This window comes from Podarcis gaigeae, assembly GCF_964106915.1.
Source record: "Podarcis gaigeae genome assembly, chromosome: 6".
Lineage (NCBI taxonomy): Eukaryota > Metazoa > Chordata > Lepidosauria > Squamata > Lacertidae > Podarcis > Podarcis gaigeae.
In genome coordinates this window covers 15,727,377-15,745,230 of record NC_139682.1, presented here as the reverse complement: position 1 = coordinate 15,745,230, position 17,854 = coordinate 15,727,377, and the positions used below count along the sequence as shown (strand labels likewise).

Sequence of the window (17,854 nt, the reverse complement as noted above, 5' to 3'; positions counted from 1 at the left end):
AGCTATTGCCATTTTAAAACTAGCCAGAAAATTATAAATTGCCCAGAGAGCAATTCCTGGGTGAAAGTGAGCAATTAGCCCATCCACAGTACATTATGTACCATGGAAACCACTTCACATATTTGCTTCTTCTTCTCTTTTTCAGCTTTCAAATGCCTGCTGTGGCTTGTTTGCAAAGCCTTTCAGATGCTGTCCTCATCCACGAAGGATCCATTTGTCCATCATGTACCCGCAGATGTCCAGGTGTGTGACTGATGCAGCACATGGACAAGTCAGGGAGGGGGTTCTCTGTAGAGACCTGTGTGATCAGCCCTTTCCATTTAATTGCACAGTTTATTTGTTTAAACTCATCTGTGCACCACATGGGGTGTTTTTTCTGGTGCCCAAAATGACTTCTGAAAATACAGTGATGAAAAAGCAGCTCCTTCACAGCTGGAGGTGGTGTCAGAAGGTGAGTTCCATCAATTCGGTTTTGCAGCAGATTGACATTTGTTCCGATTGAGCTTTAAAGAGCAGGTTTTCACTGGGAAAGCTCAGGAGCAAAAACGAAAACAAACAAAGGTACTCAGACATGGAGCTTTCAATCTCAGGCAGTGCCTGGAAAGGGCAGAATAAAGGTAAGTGTGGATTAGCCCTCTGCTGCCCAAGTCAGTGCTGGCTTCCCCTTACTCCATTTTGAATCTCATTCTTGCCTAATGGACAGAAACTCAGCACTACCACAATAATGAGAACAGGCAGTACCCTGGAGGAGGAAGGGCAACTGGGAGGAGCACAGAAAGAAGAAACGCCATGGTAAACCTGGATCAGCACAACCAAACACCTTCCTCTGCCCCAGCTGCAACAAAATATGTCTCTCCCATATTGGTATGTAACTTTCCAATGGTTTGATTTCACCCCCAAAGGTGCATTCTGTCATTGTCTCCTGAGACAGACGGCTGCCAGCCAACAAGACCAACCCGAACAGTTCTGCATCTCTCAATAGAATCCATTTCCATTAAACATCAGCTTTGTATCCTGTTGTTTGTATGTTCCTGTTTTGTACATTTATTTAGTTAACTTCTCCTAGGCTGCTGTTCCAGCAGTTCAGAACAACTTGTGTCAAATAAAAGAAAAATACATTTAGGAGGACAAAAAAAGCAGCATCAACAACATGCCACTACAGATGAAAGCAGCCACACACAAAAACTGATTTCTTCATCAAAATCCAGAACAGAAAAGGCAGGGCTTGCAACTTCTCCTCCAGCAAGATAATGAAGTTGCATCTCTCCTAACCTCTTCAGAGAGAAAGCTGTATTTAGGGACAATCACTCAGAATGCTCAGCTCCTGATTGCTGACGTCTAAACCTGCCACCGAAATGGAACAGACAGTACAACCTGCTGAATCATTCAGGGAAGCTTATGTAGCTCTTAAGGCATGAAAGTCCCAGGCCATCCAAGGCTTTAAAGGTTAAACCACTATTACCTTGAATTGGTTTCCATAGCAAACCAGCAAGCCCACATAACTGCTGCAGATGTGGATCGAATATGTACCTTTCAACTCCTATTAAGAGGTGACATCAGCATTTAAACCCTCTCAGTATCTGTACAGGATTTGAAACTGTTTTAGGGTGTGCCATCGCCTTAACTACTTTTATATATGTAATGGCTTTCAATTTGTTTTATGTATGCAATTGTTTAGGGGATTTCATATAGGAAATTATTTGTATATGGCTTTTATTGTATTGTGAATAGGGCGTTCCCTTAGGATGTCCCTATTTTAATTAGAGAAATGTTGGAGGTAAACCACCACCACCACCACCCCAGCCAAGGAGATAAGGAAATACAACTTTCAGAAGACATCTGGAGGCAGCCCTGGATAGGGATGTTTTTTAATGTTTCATGTTCTATTATGCTTTTAAATATGTTGGAAGCCACCTAGAGTGACTGGGGAAACCCAGTCAGATGGGTGGGGTATAAATAGTAAAATGATGGTGGTGGTGGAATAGGACATCCCTATTTTCATCGGAGGGATGCGGGTGGCGCTGTGGTCTAAACCACTGAGCCTCTTGGGCTTGCCGATCAGAAGGTTGGCGCTTTGAACCTCCGCGACAGGGTGAGCTCCTGTTGCTCTGTCCCAGCCTCTACCAACTTAGCAGTTCGAAAGCACGTCAAAAATGCAAGTAGATAAATACCACATCAGTCCCTTCTCCCTCCTCAGGGAAAAGCTAGCAAGAGCCGCACACACGCTCTTTAAAGAAAGCACTGAGCAGAGCCTCCCGCCTGCATTCGCTCCATAAGACACACACGCATTTCCCCTTACTTTTTAGGAAGGAAAAAGTGCATCTTATGGAGCGAAAAATACAGTAGGTACTGTTGGTTTCTATTTCCCTCACTGAGCAGCAACTGCAGTCACAAGACATTGTTTTGCATTCCACAGTCAGAGTTACTGTTGGATTCCCACGGGAATGGGAGACTGGATGTGACGTACACTGGTTTCCTGTTTTTCACTGTTCTCTCGGTGTTCTTTGTTTCCGAGAGGGAGTTGCTTCTCTGCTCTCGCAGAGGCAGGATGCACGTTTGTATTCTCTCAGCATAGAAGTGTAAATAAAGTTAAGAATGTGGCACATACTGATTATCCTTCTGCTGTGTATGACGACGCTCTGCTTGGGCTCAAGATAAGACGAGCCTGTATCAGCTTCAGCTTCAGATGGGCCAAAGTTGGTCGAAATCTCACATTTCTGGTTATGGGCCCAGGCTTTGAAGCTTTGGCGCCATCTGGTGGTTCCACTGCATTCTGGGATGACGTCTGTGAAGAGGTACCACTCCTGCTGGAAGGTAAATGGCATTTCTGTGTGCTGCTCTGGTTTTGCCAGAAGCGGCTTAGTCATGCTGGCCACATGACCCGGAAAACTGTCTGCGGACAAACGTCGGCTCCCTCAGCTACTAATGTGAGATGAGGAGCTCAACCCCAGAGACGTCTGCGACTGGACTTAACTGTCAGGGGGCGCTTTACCTTTACCTTTATTTTCATCGGAGAAATGTTGGAAGGTATGATTGTCAGCTACAACCCACGGAAACCCCCTACTCAGGCCCAGCCCACTGATGAGGCAAGGTGAGGAGCTTGCCTCGAGCAGTGGAAGTCCAAGAGCAGGCACCTGCAATGGCCTCCACACCCCACTCGACTTCCAGTGGAGAAGCCTCACCAGCAGAGGCAATGGTTTCTGGCAAGATCTCACTGTCACGGTCCGGTTCACGGGTGATCAAAGTCCCGGCTGGGGACGTCGGGACCGGGGACAAGATGGTGGGGTGGGAGTAGAAACGGGAGTCCAGAAGCCAGGAGTCAGAGAGCTGGGAGTCAAGAAGCCAAGGGTCTGAGGGTCAGGAAGCAAGGAGTCGCGAAGTCAAAGGTCCAAGGGTCAAGAAGCCAAACGCAGCAAGGCAGGAAGCGTGTTGCTGTGGCAAAGAGCCAAAGGGAAATGCTGACCTTATATCCCTTCCCGGCTCTTGCCACCAGGTGCTGTGAGTTACCAACTGGCCTCACCTGTGCGGCCACACCTTGCCTCTTCAGAACAAACTTAGGAAGGCCCCAGTCCTGCAAAGTCCTACCGGTCACAGGACCTGGCTCCTACACGCACTGGCACTCAATGGAAGCCGGCGCCACTGCCACTGTTACACCGGCACCGTCATGCAATACCAGTAAGAGTGGCAGCAAGGGGCTGGGGGGGCAGTGAAGGGGCGGGGAGGAGCACATTCCCATTTCCCCATAAGAAATGAAACCTGACCCCACCTAGCAAGATTGCAGCCCTGGGGAACTTGAAAGGGTAACCAGAATAATAGGCTCCCTGTTACTCAGGCAGCACTTCCATGTTTGCATGCACCCCGTGGACATCCCATAGTGCATTAACACAGCACAGAATAGATTGCCTTCTCCAATCCCAGTGTTAAGAACTGAGCAAAGATGCTACCAGGTAATGCTCCTGCTGGCAAACCTGGCTAGGGACTATCCAAGAGTCTGCACTGCCACCCTCTGGCTGCCAAGTGAACAGCACACTTGCTTCACCTTTGGAAAGCGGGAGAGACGATGAGACTTCACGTAGGCATTAAATAATTTGAAGAGGCCCATTTCAATTAACCTTCACTCTAGTAAGAACTGCAGATATAGGTGTGAATTAAATCTGTCGACCCTGGCTTCACTCACATTTAGGCAGAACCAAAGCTTGCACTTAATAATACATTTATTTTCTATCGAGGGAGGTGTTGGTGCTAGCTAATTACTGGCCACTAGCACTGGGTTATTACTGATCAAAGCTGAAGGATGAAACTCGGAGAGAGCACATTAATGAAGTGTTAAAGCTTTCATCACTTTGGTGCATTTGGGCATAAACCACAATCCCCTAAAACTACCACTGCCATATCCCTGACCATTTACTGGAGCCGATGGGAGCTGGAGACTGTTGCGTTCAGAAGCCAGGGACTCTTAGAAATAAGAATCTGGACTCAGACTTTGCGTAGTAGATTTTTTAAAATTTTAGAGTTCTTTTCTTGCAGAATTCCCCTTCCTTCCAGAATTCCCCTTGCTGCAAAATCCTGGAGTGGATTAGTCTCTGGTTAGCCCAGAGCATTCAAAAATCCTGGTTTGGAATGCGGAATGGATCTGCCATAAACATTACATCAGGGATGGGGAACTAGTGGGGCTTACTTCCCAAATTCCAGTTGTAGAACTGTAGCCTCAGGGATGTTAGAAAGCACTGTTTTCCATTTCTTCCCGTATTTACCACCAGTGGTGTAGCGTGGGTTGTCAGCACCCGGGGCAAGGCAAGTACCGTATTTTTCACTCTATAAGACGCACCAGACCACAAGACGCACCTAGTTTTTGGAGGAGGAAAACAAGAAAAAAATATTCTGAATCTCAGAAGCCAGAACAGCAAGAGGGATCGCTGCGCAGTGAAAGCAGCAATCCCTCTTGCTGTTCTGGCTTCTGGGATAGCTGTGCAGCCTGCATTCGCTCCATAAGACGCACACACATTTCCCCTTACTTTTTAGGAGGGAAAAAGTAAGTCTTATAGAGCAAAAAAAATGGTAATTTGTGCCCCCTAACCCGTGGATTTGCGCCCCCTAACCCGTGGATTTGTGCCCCTAACCCTAACCCCCAGATGTTGCGCCCGGTGCGGCCGGCCCCCCCTGCACCCCCCACGCTACGCCACTTTTCACCACATGTACCACTATTTCCATTCTACTGCAGTTTGTCTTCTGCCATAAACTGTGTTACTCATCTTCCTGTCTGCTGTTACGTATGTTACAATGTCATTACGTTATTCTACCCCATTCATTTCAAAGCAAATTAAATGAAATGAAATGCAGGTGGGGGGGTGTGTAATAATTAGTTCATCATTTGCGACGGCAGCAAAGACCTGACAGATTCATAGCATTGATTTCCATTCCAGACACGAGACGAATAAGCAAACCTTGGGAATTTCAGCTCCCGTTGCTTGTTTTCATCAGATGTCTCTGGCATCACTAACTGGGAACACTCTGAGTCTGCTGCCCTGTGCTCTGTTGAAGATAGAGATGGATTAAATAATGAATAAATCACTGCTTTTGAATTAAGGATCAAAGATCTCTGCTGCAGCAACAGATGGCCGTTACAGCATTATTGCGAAACATCACTTTCAAAAACATCTCACTCACCTTGACTAAATTTGTGAAAATATTCCACAGTAGGGTTTTTTTCTTATTCCCCCCTCCCCAAAGAAAACTGGGACAAAATCCTAAAGGTGCAAACACAGGATGCCTCAATATTATCACTGTTCTGCAGGCATACTGACCCCTAACCCTCAAAAAGTACCTTTCATTTGTTATTGCTGCTATTTAGATATTGCTTTTATGTTTTATTTTGCATTGATCATATTTCAATGTTTGTATTTCTTGATTTATTTTTATTTAATGTAAGGAGAAGAAGGGGCCAGGTGAGCCTTTCTGGGGATGCTGTCCCACAGCAGAGGCCATCCATTTGATACTCACCAGCTTTGTTTCGCTTGGCGGGAGCCCTTGAAGCAGGCTGTTGGGTCTCTTTGAAATCTATGCTGTGCGATCAGCTCTCAGTGCAACGCGGGGATCACATCATCAGGAAGGGATGTTGTATGAAGCCAAGGTAGCTCAGAACTTGCTGTTCTAAACAGGCTCTGCAGCCAACAACACCTGCAGATTTATAGGCATCGCGGTCATTTGCATTTCCATCAGGCAACCTTCCAATGGGCCCAGAAGTACCCTATCAATTTTTCATCAGCTTTCCTCAGTCAAAAAGCCAGCTGAACATATGCTGGATAGCACTGCTGGGACAGGTTTTCTATTTTCCCCTTTCCTGTGTATATTTTAACCAGACTATCTACCCTTTCCCATCATCTCTCCCGGCTCAGAAGGATGCAAGAGGATTAAATTTGAAGAATAATATTCTCTTTGTTCCCCCACCTCCAACATTAGCTAAAAAAATTCTCTCTTACAGTTAATTATCCATGATCCATATTTCGTTGTCCTCCAAATCTCAGCTTTCCCACACATCCCCCTCCCACAATCCAGATTCTTTTTTTAAAAATGATATTTATTGAAATTTTACAAACAAAACGAAGTTACAGAATAAGAAAAGAAAAAATAAGAATAAAAAGGGTACAAAAATACAAAGAAAAAAAATACAAAGTACATAAAAAAACAATTAAAAACAAATCAATCTTTTCATGTCTTATATTTCATTTACTTGTTTCCTGACCTCCTCACACCTCCCTTTTTTGTATTCCAGTTCACATGGTTAATTCAGCAAATCCTTTCCCTCTTTGTTTTTATCTTAATTCTATATCTTAACATATTAAAACATCGTATCTTCATCTGATTATCAATCCATTTTTACATATTCTTTTTAGCCTTGTTGCTAAAGCCGTTTCATTTCAATCCAACATCATTTTAACATTCATTAATTTTACAATGTTTTTGCAAATAGTCTTTGAATTTCTTCCAATCTTCTTCCACCAACTCTTCTCCCTGGTCTCGGATTCTGCCAGTCATTTCCGCCAATTCCATATAGTCGGTCACTTTCATCTGCCATTCTTCCAAGGTGGGTAGATCTTGTGTCTTCCAATACTTTGTGATGAGTATTCTTGCTGCTGTTGTAGCATACATAAAGAAAGTTCTATCCTTCTTTGGCACCAATTGGCCGACCATGCCCAGGAGAAAGGCCTCTGGATTCTTCAGGAAGGTATATTTAAATACCTTTTTCAATTCATTATAGATCATCTCCCAGAAGGCCTTAATCCTTGGGCACGTCCACCAAAGGTGAAAGAATGTACCTTCATTTTCTTTACATTTCCAACACTTATTGTCGGGCAAATGATATATTTTTGCAAGCTTGACTAGTGTCATGTACCACCTGTATATCATTTTCATAATATTCTCTCTTAAGGCATTACATGCCGTAAATTTCATACCTGTGGTCCACAACTGTTCCCAGTCAGCAAACATTATGTTATGTCCAATATCTTGTGCCCATTTAATCATAGCAGATTTAACCGTTTCATCCTGAGTATTCCATTTCAACAGCAAGTTATACATTCTTGATAGTATCTTAGTTTTGGGATCTAACAGTTCTGTTTCCAATTTTGATTTTTCCACCTGGAAACCAATTTTCTTGTCCAAATTGTAGGCCTCCCTTATTTGATAATAATGAAGCCAATCTCGCACTTTATCTTTTAATTTCTCAAAACTCTGCAATTTCAGTTTGTCACCCTCCTGTTCCACACAATCCAGATTCTCTCCTACCCAGGCCTGGCCAGTCCATGGGGCAGGCTGAGGCAGCTGCCTCAGGTGGTGGAATGCCAAGAGGAAGGGCCCTGCAGAGATCTCGTGAGATCTCACTGGACCCTCCTGTTGCCAATGCTGCTTTGAGGGTGCTGCTGCACGACCCAGATAAGGGAAGCTGTGGTGGGGTGGCACCTTCCTGTTCTCCCCTCAGACAGTCAAACTTGACACGACACCCCTGTTCATACTCTCCTGTTTTTTGGCATATCCCTTGTCCAAGAAAATCTAGACCGACTGAGGGAGAAGTGTGGAAAGGCAGCGATTTAGAGGTCAATGTCATACAGGCAATGGATAATTACTGTGGGTTGTTGTTGAAGTTTAGTCATTTAGTCATGTCCGACTCTTTGTGACCCCATGGACCAGAGCACGCCAGGCACTCCTGTCTTCCACTGCCTCCCGCAGCTTGGTCAAACTCATGTTAGTAGCTTCAAGAACACTGTCAACCATCTCATCCTCTGTCTTCCCCTTCTCCTTGTGCCCTCCATCTTTCCCAACATCAGGGTCTTTTCCAGGGAGTCTTCTCTTCTCATGAGGTGGCCAAAGTATTGGAGCCTCAGCTTCAGGATCTGTCCTTCCAGTGAGCACTCAGGGCTGATTTCCTTCAGAATGGATAGGTTTGTTCTTCTTGCAGTCTCGAGAGTCTCCTCCAGCACCATAATTCAAAAGCATCAATTCTTCAGCGATCTTCCTTCTTTATGCTCCAGCTCTCACTTCCATACTAGGAAAATCATAGCTTTAACTATACAGACCTTTGTCAGCAAGGTGATGTCTCAGCTTTTTAAGATGCTGTCTAGGTTTGTCATCGCTATTCTCCCAAGAATCAGGCGTCTTTTAATTTCGTGACTGTTGTCACCATCTGCAGTGATCATGGAGCCCAAGAAAGTAAAATCTCTCACCGTCTCCATTTCTTCCCCTTCTATTTGCCAGGAGGTGGGTATATACCCACATTAAATGACAGTATGGATGTGCCCTTTATTAGTTCAGTTCTGCTAATCTCTGGCCCCATTAATCCTATCCTATCCTCCACCATAATATGTCAGTGGTACTCTTCAAGAGGTGGAACAGCCAGGTGAAAATGAGGTCAGGGCTCCTGCACCTTTGTTAGTTGTCATATGGGCAATCTATCTGGAAGATAAATTGTACTATGAGGAGTTAGTGGTCTGACATGGTACCCCTTCCTGCCGCTGTCCCCTACACCCCTGGCCTTCTTGTCTGTTCTTAAGTTATTTGATGGCATGAAGAACAGCCTTTAGTGTCCTAATCAGTTGGGAGGAGGTGATAATGCTAGGTACCTTCTTTGATGCTGGACATTTCTCAAAACAAAGTGAGGCATTGGGAGGGGGTGCCTAATGAATAATCTGCACTTAGCCAGTAATGAATGATCTGCATGTAGCCAGTCAGGCAAGCAACACAGGCTAGCTAACTGTAAATTGGATGGTTGTGTGCAGGTTTTTTTTTAGAAGCTTGTGCACGGAATTGATCGGCCGCGGGGCCATGCAAACTGAGGCTACCTGGGGGAGTCACTTTGCTGCTTCCTGAAGGCTTCCAAGTGGCAGACTGAAGTGCTTGCTTGGTATGTACATCTTCCTTGCTGTTTAGAATAAAACCTTTAATCTTCTTACTCACTTGTGTTTCGTATTACTTCTGAATCTCATTTTAAAAGAGCCACCTTGCGTCTGGCAAGACAGTTGTTTAGAAGAGGCAATTTCAGCAGGGGCAGCTTGTCATGCAATTATTATTATTGTTGTATTTTTCTGTTGTGAACTGCCTTGAGATTTGTGATTGAAGGGCAGTATACAAATAAGAATAATAATAATAATAATAATAATAATAATAATAATAATAATAATGCTGGTGCGGATCCCTGGCATCTCCTGATAGGGCTGGGAGAGACTCCCGGCCTGAAATCCTAGAGAGTAGCTACCAGTCAGTGTTGACAGTACTGAATTAGATGGACCAACGGCTAAAGCAGCTTCCCAGGTTTCTATGTTCATTGGGTCACCATACCAAGAGGAAGAATTAAACCTATTGAGTGCTGTCTTCTCCCCTCCCCCCTCCCTGGCATTTAATATTTCCTATTGAATTATTCCAAATTATACTACTCTGACATACAAGATGGCACCATACGTTTCTTACTTGCACAATTGCTTCTTGAATCATATGTCGCCTGGGGAGTTTGAAGTAAATACAAGTTATTCCTTAAATTAGTCTCCTTCGGTTTTCCGAAGCGTTAGTTCTTTGATTGAAAGGTTGGGAGGTTTCTCCTACTGTGTAGGAGGCAAAGACGTAGATTGTTAATTAGCGGGCTCAGTCGTTTCAAGACTTTGGGAGGGTTTTAGCCTTACCTTAGGAACCTGTTTGTCATCAGATTCTGATTGGTATTTCAGGCTGAGTTTGAGCCAAAGTTGCTGCAGAAATCCATTAATAGGTTATTTTCCCATGTTTCTGGCAGCTGCAATGGGAGGAGGAGGATATAAGAATTAGGACTGTACTGCTGCTCAGGAAACAGGCTTGACGCTTTCCTTCCCATGCCATTTTACTGATTTAAATCCTACCCCTTTGAAGCCACTAAGTAAGGTAGAAAAGGTAATGGACCCCTGGATGGTTACGTCCAGTCAAAGGCGACTGTGGGGTTGCGACGCTCATCTCACTTTTAGGCCGAGGGATCCACTGTTTGTCCGCAGACAGCTTTCCAGGTCATGTGGCCAGCATGACTAAACAGCTTCTGGCACAACAGAACATCATGACAGAAGCCAGAGCGCATGGAGACGCTGTTTACCTTCCCGCCACAGTGGTACATATTTATCTACTTGCACTGGCATGCTTTCGAACTGCTAGGTTAGCAGAAGCTGGGACAGAGCAACGGGAGCTCACACCGTCATGGGGATTCGAACCGCCGACCTTCCGATCAGCAAGCCCAAGAGGCTCAGTGGTTTAGACCACAGTGTCACCCACATCCCTAAAGCCACTAAAGTATCCTTTGCAACACACAAGTATCTCTAGTAGTTCCCTCTAAGAGCCAAATAGCTCAATAGTTTCATTGCAAAAAGGCAAATTAGAAAGGTGGTCCATCCGTCCCCGCATCTGATCACAGCCCAAATAAGCCCACTCTGTGGCAGCCTGAAATCATTATGATTTTAAGACTAGCTCCATCGGGCTTTCTCAACAACTGCCCCAAGGGCCCTGGTAAGACTATTCGCTCTTCTTGCTCAGTTCCTGTTTGCGCTGGCTCAACCTGACCATGTCCACATTTTATTGAATGGCAGAACTGATACCCACCCTCACAGCTGTTGTAAACAAAGGACAGGTGCAAATACCTTATTTCTCTTGGGGGCTCAGGCACAGTTACCCTTCACCACATTCTTTTTGGGCTCAGGTTGCATTTAATAAAAGAGAGGAACATCCAAGCTTCCTAGACTGTCCATCTTGCCCTGACCTGTGTTGATCTTCCTTCAACGCTAGGCTGATACTCCTAGGGTTACTGACCTCATGCCATATTTCCTTTCCTTCTTCCTTCTTCGTGTTTCCCCCATGGGAGCAGCCATGAGGGCAAGCATAGATCATTGCATCTCCATTATAGCATGATAGATCTGGGGAACTTTCCTACCAACATGGATTTCCAATAATAAAGATTAGCTTTCTTGTTTTCTTAAACCTGGTGTGTGATTGTATCCAGAGAAAGTCACAGAGCTATGTTCTCAGAGATCCCTAGAAAGGCAGGTCAGCTGTTAAGCCATTCTGAGAACTGGAGCTCTGTGATAAACTACAGTTCCCAGGATTCTTGGGGAGGAAGCCATGGCTGTTTCAAGTGGTAAGATTCTGTTTTGAATGTGTAGTGCAGATGGAATCTGAGAAGTAAGAATTTGTGTTGGGGCTTATCTGCACTTAGCTTTCCCCTGCTGTTTCCAGACATGGTCCGTGCTTAAAAGCTCAAAAGCTCAATCCATGAAAAACCCAAATGGATGTTTGCTGCAACTGAGCACTAAACAGGGTTTTCACAGGGAAAACTCCAGGGCAAAATCCAAAAACAAAATGCTAGGACACAGAGGTTTTAGGCGTGAGCAGTGCATGCAAGGAGCAGGGCAAAAGGTCAGTGTGGCTAAGCCCTTAAATCTTTCAGCAAGTGAAAACACACACAAAAAAAACTCATGTGTTATGTACTGAGTTGAATAGGATCCAAACTGCAGCAGTCTGATTGGTCCTAGAACAATAGGATTCAGAATGCAGCAGTCTGATTGGTCTTAGAACAATGCAGCAGTCTGATTGGTTGGCAGGAACCACCAAATCATGCTCCAGATAGAAGTGAATCCACAACCTGATTGGCTTACAGTAGAATTCCAGAATTAGCCGATCATGTGCAGCCCATTGTGTAAATAATGTATATAAAGCAGATACTTTGAGGGGACTTTCATTCATTCCTCCTCACCACTATGAGCTGAATAAAGAGCATGAAATCAACTTTGCAACTCTGAGTATATTTCATCATGGCTGTGGCTCTTTGAGACCAATAGGGCAGAAAGCCAACAGTAGACAGAGTCAGAGCCAAGGGCAAGCAGAGTCAACCAATCCTACTTTTCTCTCCATCCTCTTCCAAATGAGTTCGGCAAAAGCAACTCTGGAACTAAAGTGTGGGAGTTGGTCACGTACACCCTCAACTGTGGACATCCCAGAATTACAGAAGCCATCCCGGCTTCTGAATGCATCCTGGGGTGTCCTGCTTTGGCTCCCATGAGAGAGCAGCCCCCAAAGACATCTGTTTTGGGGGAGGGTACTCTTGCGCGAGTCACCTGGTTCCAGCAAGAGCCCAGCTCCAAAAAAGACATGCGCCCAGGTTTTCCCTCTGCAGCATGTTGGAGAGTATGTGATAGATGGTGCCACCCCCCTGGAGTAAGAAAGCAGGCAATTGGAGGGTGGTGAAGGGCAGACTAAGGTTGGTTGGGAAGCAAGCACCCCATTCGCCCTAAAGGACCAGCCTCCCATGCCCAAGAGTGCAATTGTCATATGGGATTGTTGCAACGCATGGTTTTCAGGTGCAGGGGCATAGGTAGCTGCTTTGGCACCTGTAGCGGTGGGTGCGGGGTGATCCGCACACAGGGCCACAGCAGCGATCTACAAAATGGGGTGCCGTGGCGCTCCACCCAGGGGGGCACCACAGCATTCCATGCACGGTGCCCTGGCGATCTGCGCATGGGGGCACAAGCTGCCCAAGGAGTCCACCTGGTGGGCGCATGCCCCACGCTGCCGTTTCAGGCAACGCGGGGCCCCAAGCCACCATGTCACTCCCAGGAGAGACGTGCTGCAGACCAGACCCAACAGTAAGTGCCGCCCCCCGCAAAGTGGCATTTTGTCACCCCCCTCAAGGATGACACCCAGGGCGGACCGCACTCCCCGCACACACACCCTTCCTACACCCTTGTTTGAGTGGCCATTTTGTAATGTGTGAAGCAGCTCTTGCTGGCCTCTTCTGGCCACTCAGAAGTCTGCACTGATCATTCCTGCCATCTATTCATTCCGAAGCAAAAGGCACTCAGTGGAAGAAACCCTCCCCCACCCCACCATGCCCATAACATAAAATATTGGGCCAAGCTGCAAGCCACTGATCCACCGAAGTGCTCACCATCGCAAAACCAGGCCTTTGGCCAAGGCACAGCCTGACCCCCTCCTTTGGTAATTCTTCACAGAACTCTAGCCCAATGGTTGCCATCAATTTGATTTGAACTGATTTTAGAATGAGGTAATTTTAGAATGCTGCATTATTTTACTGTTGTTAGCCTCTCTGAGCCCGGCTTCAGCTGGGGAGGGCGAGATATAAATAAAAATTATTATTATTATTATTATTATTATTATTATTATTATTACAAAGGAGAGACAGGGTTGTCAGAGCGCCAATGAGCCCTGCCTTTTCTTCCGGTGTGGCTTTAAGTCAGATGATCCAAAGTCACTGGATCTCCTACGTAAATACAGCCGTACTTCAGGTTATAAACATTTCAGGTTGCATTTTTTTTTTATTGTGGACCGCCGAAACCCGGAAGTACTGGAATGGGTTACTTCTGGGTTTTGGTGGTCACGCATACGCAGAAGCGCCGAATCGCAACCCGTGTGTGTGCAGACATGCCACTGCGGGTTGAGAATGCTGCATATTGCGAATGTGCATCCCACACGGATCACATTTGCAACCCGAGCGTCCGCTGTACTTGGAGGAGAAAAATAAGCAAGCATGTTTTGAGCTTTCTACAAATGTAGAATAATTGGCTAAATAGAATTCCTGATCAGCCGCCTACACCAGCTAATCTGAATTCTCTCTGTAGCGAGAGCTTGTTTACTGCTGCTTCAACAAAGATCTCACTACAGAGACTGGAAGAGGCCTGAGCATAAGAAAGTGTTTGTTTTGCAGTAATCGGTCCCCAGATGTCTTACTGCCGTGCCAGCAAGTGGAGAGTTTGCTTCTGAGCGCCAGGCTCCAGCTGCAGAGCAAAGCAGCAATGGAAGGCAAGATGTCGCCCTTTCATTCCAGATTGAATTAATATGGGGCAAATAGAAGCCAGTCATCACAGGGCCTGGAGCAAGCCTGCAAAACCTGTGACCCGTGAAGCAGAAAACAACTTGCCAACTATGGAGTGTGGCCTGCTTGTTCCATTTTTACAGTTATAGTCAGGCAGCAAAGAGGTCCCTGGCAGGCCACCCTAGATTGCTGGTGGGTTGCATTCACCTGGGGGGGGGCTCACAAGCTGTATTTGGAGGGAGTATTAAGGGGCAAGCTTAATGGAGCAGCTGAGCAACTGATCCATGGAGTGCCACATCAGCAAACCCTTCCAACATTTCCCTGATAAAAGTAAGGTAAAGGGACCCCCAGTGGCGTAGCGTGGGGGGTGCAGGGGGGGCCGGCTGCACCGGGCGCAACATCTGGGGGGCGCACTCGCACTCGCAGCTCTCTGCCCCTACCTGGCTCACTCACTCTCTCTCAGTTAGGGGGCGCAAATTACTTGCCTTGCCCCGGGTGCTGACAACCCACGCTACGCCACTGGGGACCCCTGACCGTTACGTCCAGTCGGGAAGACTCTGGGCTTGTGGCGCTCATCTCGCATTACTGGCTGAGGGAGCCGGCATACAGCTTCCAGGTCATGTGGCCAGCATGACTAAGCCACTTCTGGCGAACCAGAACAGTGCAGGGAAACACCATTTACCTTCCCGCCGGAGCGGTTCCTATTTATCTACTTGCACTTTGATGTGTTTTCAAACTGCTAGGTGGGCAGGAGCAGGGACCGAGCAATGGGAGCTCATCCTGTCGCAAGGATTCAAACCGCTGACCTTCTGATTGGCAAGCCCTAGGCTCTGTGGTTTAACCCACAGTGCCACCTGCCTGACGAAAGTAGGGACATCTTATTCCATCATCATCATCACCATCATCATCAATTTATATGTTATTTATATTATTTATATGTGTTGGGAGGTTCTCCAGATTTGGAGGCAGTGAAGGAGACGTGAAGGGAGAGAAGAGGAAGAAGGCACTATTTGCACAATCGGAAGCTGGTTTGGCTTAACTGGTCAGCTCTATGTTATTGGGAGGGCAAGTACTATTAAACTTCATTTTTTAATTATGTGTATTTCTTGTTCCAACAGGCTTGGGGGAACGGATTGTTTTTAAGGAAAGGGCTGCTGCTGTTGTGTTTTTATTGTAATGATCTCTATGTTTTAATTAGAGATCACACACACATACAGGAATTGTAGAGTTTGACGCGACCACATGGGTCTTTAACCTTCTGCGATGCAAGAATCTTTTACCCAATGTAGAACTCAAATCCACAACCCTGAGATTAAGAGTCTCTGCTGTACCTATTGAGATATATATTCTGTTGAATTGTGTGTTTTTTAAGTATTGCTTTTTCTCTGTTTTTAGCTGTTTCTGATTTAGCTCTAAGCCACCTTGAGTCTCTGTTGGGGGGGGGGGAGGCAGAATATAAATCAGACTTCCTCAGACTCAGCCCTCCAGATGTTTTGAGACTACAATTCCCATCATCCCTGACCCACTGATCCTGCTAGCTAGGGATCATGGGAGTTGTAGGCCAAAAACATCTGGAGGGCCAAGTCCGAGGATGCCTGATATAAATAAATATAATAAACATAATATGGTGTGAGTCTCCAGGAGATGTTTTGTATTTGGCAACAGATGCTTTGAATTAAAATAATGTATTTACTCCCAGCGGCTGGTAGCAAGAAAGCAAATACTGTATTTTTCGCTCTATAAGACGCACCAGACCACAAGACGCACCTAGTTTTTGGGGGAGGAAAACAAGAAAAAAAATATTCTGAATCTCAGAAGCCAGAACAGCAAGAGGGATCGCTGCGCAGTGAAAGCAGCAATCCCTCTTGCTGTTCTGGCTTCTGGGATAGCTGCGCAGCCTGCATTCGCTCCATAAGACACACACACATTTCCCCTTACTTTTTAGGAGGGAAAAAGTGAGTCTTATAGAGCAAAAAATACGGTAATCTAAAATCACAAATAATGGATGGATGGACAGAAGAAATAAAATGAAAATTCTAAGGTCCTTCCATCCTGCATTAGTGGAAGCTCATGCAACCTCTTGTCACTAGGTGGCTCTCACCTATTCAATGTGCCTAAAAGAGTTAAGATTCATCTGCACTATATATTTAAAGCAGAATCATACCACTTTAAACAGTCGTGGCTTCCCCAAAAGAATCCCAAGAACTGTGGGGTGCTGAGAATTGTTGGGTGACTCCTATTTCCTTCACAAAACTACAATTCCCAGAGTTGTTAGGGAAGAAGGATGGATGGTTAAAACACATTGTAGCTCTGCAAATATGGAAGGTGGGTTGGTGACATCACCATTACGGCATTTCAGTACTGTGCATTGATGGCTAGTGCTGAAATGAGATAGACCTATTTGCTCCAAGCTCAATCTGGAAGAGAAGGTGATACATCTTGAGGAAGAATAACACTAATGGTGCATTTCCTTGGAGCTGGTTTTTTTGAGAGTGGGGAGCGTACCACTGAAATGATTTGTGCCTGTTCACTAGGGCTGCCATATTTCAAAAAGAAAAATCCAGACACAAATGTTGCAATATCTTAAAAAAAGGAAGTTGTTTTTGAGCTCTTTTTAAGAAAATTCACCCAAATCTATACTTCCAGCAATGGTTGCCACCAGGAAAACCGGTTGCGATTTCTGACCGGGACACTGCTTCCAACTGCTGTGTTCCGGCTATGTCTGGGAAATTCATACTTTAGCACAGTTCCTTTTCTGAAAATGCAACAGAGAAGAAGAGGCCGTATCTGCTGTTTGGTGCAGTTGCCAGTTTCAGTGAGTTGTTGTTGTTTAGTCGTTTAGTCGTGTCCGACTCTTCGTGACCCCATGGACCAGAGAACGCCAGGCACCTCTGTCCTCCACTGCCTCCCGCAGTTTGGTCAAACTCATGCTGGTAACCTCGAAAACACTATCCAACCATCTCATCCTCTGTCGCCCCCTTCTCCTTGTGCCCTCCATCTTTCCCAACATCAGGGTCTTTTCCAGGGAGTCTTCTCTTCTCATGAGGTGGCCAAAGTACTGGAGCCTCAGCTTCACGATCTGTCCTTCCAGTGAACACTCAGGGCTGATTTCCTTCAGAATGGAGAGGTTAGATCTTCTTGCAGTCCATGGGACTCTCAAGAGTCTCCTCCAGCACCCTCAATGAGTAATTCTGCACAAATCAAGCTTCTCTGCACCGCTCAAATAAATAACCTATTGGCGAAGTGCACCAGCCCTTAAGCTGCAAACATTTGAGCCTGGTCAGCAGCACCTACTAGTTTATCATCCATCTATTTAAGGGTGGGCATTGTGTTCAAGGAGCCCAGTACCTACCTTGGGTCCTGAAAATATGCCCTCAGTTTCCAAACCTTTCGGAAGAGCTGGAGTAACATATTTTCACTGAAGATAATCGCCCTGGGAACCAGAGGATCATGTTTGCCTTCATGAATATTCAGCAGCTAGTACATTCACCTTCAGGTCTGTAATTTGAATTCCATGTTTCCCTCTGG

General features: G+C 45.7%; 1 long non-coding RNA gene across 2 annotated transcripts; it reads right to left on the bottom strand.

Moving 5' to 3' along the window:
- Positions 1-300: 300 nt before the first annotated feature.
- On the bottom strand, positions 301-10,319 carry LOC310847254. Of its 2 annotated transcripts, none has more exons than XR_014565729.1 (4): positions 10,170-10,319; positions 5,391-5,532; positions 3,183-3,350; positions 301-1,344 (listed from the first exon to the last, which is right to left on the bottom strand). It is a non-coding gene; the product is annotated as an uncharacterized lncRNA (long non-coding RNA). The 2 variants fall into 2 exon arrangements; XR_014565730.1 differs by having other exon boundaries at positions 5,445-5,532.
- Between the last annotated feature and the right edge of the window lie 7,535 nt (positions 10,320-17,854).